This window comes from Coregonus clupeaformis, unplaced genomic scaffold (assembly GCF_020615455.1).
Source record: "Coregonus clupeaformis isolate EN_2021a unplaced genomic scaffold, ASM2061545v1 scaf0860, whole genome shotgun sequence".
Lineage (NCBI taxonomy): Eukaryota > Metazoa > Chordata > Actinopteri > Salmoniformes > Salmonidae > Coregonus > Coregonus clupeaformis.
The window spans coordinates 156,903-161,276 of NW_025534314.1; positions in this window are offsets into that span (position 1 = coordinate 156,903).

A 4,374-nucleotide genomic window follows, 5' to 3' on the forward strand; every position below is an offset into this window, starting at 1 on the left:
CTCAATTGGGTTGAGGTCGAGTGATTGTGGAGGCCAGGTCATCTGATGCAGCACTCCATCACTCTCCTTCTTGGTAATATAGCCCTTACACAGCCTGGAGGTGTGTTGGGTCATTGTCCTGTTGAAAAACAAATGATAGTCCCACTAAGCCCATTTCTTTGGTTACTACATGATTCCATATGTGTTATTTCATAGTGTTGATGTCTTCACTATTATTCTACAATGTAGAAAATAGTAAAAAATAAAGAAAAACCCTTGAATGAGTAGGTGTGTCCAAACTGCTGACTGGTACTGTATATGTATATGTGTGTTTATATATGTGTGCGTGTGTACCAGTGCTGAGTTGATGTGCAGGGGTACGAGGTAATAACATGGTTATATACAGGAAGTACCAGTGCTGAGTTGATGTGCAGGGGTACGAGGTAATCGAGGTAATACAGTATGTACAGTTGAAGTCAGAAGTTTACATACACCTTAGCCAAATACATTTAAACTCAGATTTTCACAATTCCTGACATTTAATCCTAGTAAAAATTCCCTGTCTTAGGTCAGTTAGGATCACCACTTTATTTTAAGAATGTGAAATGTCAGAATAATAGTAGAGAGAAGGATTTATTTAAGCTTTGATTTCTTTCATCACATTCCCAGTGGGTCAGAAGTTTACATACACTCAATTAGTATTTGCTAGCATTGCATTTAAATTGTTTAACCTGGGTCAAACGTTTCGGGTAGCCTTCTACAAGCTTCCCACAATAAGTTGGGTGAATTTTGGCCCATTCTTCCTGACAGAGCTGGAGAGAGATGGAGAGAGGGAGAGAGAGAGATGGAGAAGGGGGGAGAGAGAGATGGAGAGAGAGAGAGAGAGAGAGAGACATGGAGAGAGGGAGGGAGAGAGATGGAGAGAGAGAGGGAGAGAGAGACATGGAGAGAGGGAGAGAGAGACGTAGAAAGAGACATGGAGAGAGACATGGAGAGAGGGAGAGAGACATGGAGAGAGAGAGAGAGACATGGAGAGAGGGAGAGAGAGAGACATGGAGAGAGATGGAGAGAGGGAGAAAGACATGGAGAGAGAGGGAGAGAGAGAGAGGGAGAGAGAGATGGAGAAAGGGAGAGAGAGAGATGGAGAGAGGGAGAGAGTGATGGAGAAAGGGAGAGAGAGAGATGGAGAGCGGGAGAGAGAGACATAGAGAGAGGGAGAGAGAGAGAGACATGGAGAGAGGGAGAGAGAGAGAGAGACATGGAGAGAGATGGAGAGAGGGAGAGAGACATGGAGAGAGAGGGAGAGATAGAGATGGAGAGAGGGAGAGAGAGATGGAGAAAGGGAGAGAGAGAGATGGAGAGAGGGAGAGAGAAAATTGAGAGAGGGAGAGAGAGAGATGGAGAGAGGGAGAGAGAGAAATGGAGAGAGGGAGAGAGAGAGATGGAGAGAGGGATAGAGAGAGAGAGAGGGAGAGAGAGAGGGAGAGAGGGAGAGAGAGTGAGGGAGAGAGGGAGAGAGAGATGGAGAGAGGGAGAGAGAGAGAGACAGGGAGAGAGATGAAGAGAGGGAGAGAGAGATGGAGAGAGGGAGAGAGAGACATGGAGAGAGGGAGAGAGAGAGAGACATGGAGAGACGGAGAGAGAGAGAGAGAGAGAGAGAGAGAGAGAGAGAGAGAGAGAGAGAGAGAGAGAGAGAGAGAGAGAGAGGGAGAGAGAGAGGGAGAGAGGGAGAGAGAGAGGGAGAGAGAGAGGGAGAGAGATAGGGAGAGAGAGGGAGAGAGGGAGAGAGAGATGGAGAGAGGGAGAGAGAGACATGGAGAGAGGGAGAGAGAGAGACATGGAGAGAGAGCGAGAGAGAGAGACATGGAAAGAGATAGAGAGAAGGAGAGAGAGAGATGGAGAGAAAGAGACATGGAGAGAGGGAGGGAGAGAGATGGAGAGAGGGAGAGAGAGAGAGGGAGAGAGGGAGAGAGAGAGATGGAGAGAGGGAGAGAGAGAGAGACAGGGAGAGAGATGAAGAGAGGGAGAGAGAGATGGAGAGAGGGAGAGAGAGACATGGAGAGATTGAGAAAGAGACAAGGAGAGAGGGAGAGAGAGAGAGGGAGAGAGGGAGAGAGAGAGATGGAGAGAGGGAGAGAGAGAGAGACAGGGAGAGAGATTAAGAGAGGGAGAGAGAGATGGAGAGAGGGAGAGAGAGACATGGAGAGAGGGAGAGAGAGAAAGAGACATGGAGAGAGGGAGAGAGGGAGAGAGAGAGACATGGAGAGAGGGCGAGAGAGAGAGACAGGGAGAGAGATGAAGAGAGGGAGAGAGAGATGGAGAGAGGGAGAGAGAGACATGGAGAGAGGGAGAGAGAGACATGGAGAGAGGGAGAGAGAGAGATGGAGAGAGGGAGAGAGAGAGGGATGGAGAGAGAGGGACAGATAGAGGGATAGAGAGAGAGAGGGATGGAGAGAGAGGGACAGAGAGAGGGATGGAGAGAGGGGGACAGAGAGAGGGACGGAGAGAGAGGGACAGAGAGAGGGACAGAGAAACGGAGAGATGGAAAGAGAGATAGGTACAGAGGGATGGAGAGATGGAAAGAGGGATGGAGAGATAGGGAGAGATAGGGAGAGAGAGAGAGAGAGAGAGAGAGAGAGAGAGAGAGAGAGAGAGAGAGAGAGAGAGAGAGAGAGACAGGGGAGAGAGAGGGACAGAGAGAGGAACGGAGAGAGAGGGACAGAGAGAGGGATGGAGAGAGAGGGACAGAGAGAGGGACAGAGAAACAGAGAGATGGAAAGAGAGGGAGGGAGAGAGGGATGGAGAGATAGGGAGAGAGAGAGAGAGAGAGAGAGAGAGAGAGAGAGAGAGAGAGAGAGAGAGAGAGAGAGAGAGAGAGAGAGAGAGAGAGAGAGTTACAGATACAGGGGTAACACAAAGACAATTACAACGTGGAATAGGCATTGAATTGAATTCACTACCTGACACAGCCACAAAGTCATACAATGTAACCCTAACCCTAACCCTAACCTAACCCAACCTTAACCCTAACCTTAACCATACTGCTAACCCTAATGCCTAACCCTAACCTTAACCATACTACTAACCCTAACCCTAACCCTAACCTTAACCATAACCTTAACCATACTACTAACCCTAACCCTAACCTTAATCCTAACCTTAACCATACTACTAACCCTAACCCTAACCTTAACCTTAATCCTAACCTTAACCATACTACTAACCCTAACCCTAACCCTAACCCTAACCCTAGCCTTAACCATACTACTAACCCTAATGCCTAACCCTAACCTTAATCCTAACCTTAACCTTAACCCTAACCTTAACCATACTACTAACCCTAATGCCTAACCCTAACATTAAAGTAAACATTTGTCTTTTTTGTGCATTTTTACAATATAGCCAATTTTGACTTTGCAGTTGGCCTATCTAAGCGGAAATCGCTCAGTTCTGCCTCCAGGACAAGACCTGCTAATAGTTTGCTCTGGGAAGTCACAGAGGACAGTATTCTAACCCCTTGACTTATTCCACATTTTGCTCTGGGAAGTCACAGAGGACAGTATTCACACCCCTTGACTTATTCCACATTTTGCTCTGGGAAGTCACAGAGGACAGTATTCACACCCCTTGACTTATTCCACATTTTGCTCTGGGAAGTCACAGAGGACAGTATTCAAACCCCTTGACTTATTCCACATTTTGCTCTGGGAAGTCACAGAGGACAGTATTCACACCCCTTGACTTATTCCACATTTTGCTCTGGGAAGTCACAGAGGACAGTATTCAAACCCCTTGACTTATTCCACATTTTGCTCTGGGAAGTCACAGAGGACAGTATTCAAACCCCTTGACTTATTCCACATTTTGCTCTGGTAAGTCACAGAGGACAGTATTCAAACCCCTGGACTTATTCCACATTTTGCTCTGGGAAGTCACAGAGGACAGTATTCAAACCCCTTGACTTATTCCACATTTTGCTCTGGGAAGTCACAGAGGACAGTATTCATACCCCTTGACTTATTCCACATTTTGTTGTGTTACAGACTGAATTCAAAACTGATTTTTTAAAAGTCTCCATCTACACACAATACTCCATAATGACAAAGTGAGCGCTTGATTTTAGAAATGTTTACTAATTCATTGAAAATTAAATACATAAATATATCATTTACATAACTATTCACACCTCTGAGTCAATACTTTGAAGAAGCACCTTTGGAGGCAATTACAGCTGTGAGTTTTTTTGGGTAGTCTATAAAAGTTTTGCATACCCGGATTGTACAATATTTGCCCATTATTCTTTTAAAAATTCTTCAAGCTCTGTCAAGTTGATTGTTGATCATTGCAAGACAGCCATTTTCAAGTCTTGCCATAGATTTTCAAGCCGATTTAAGT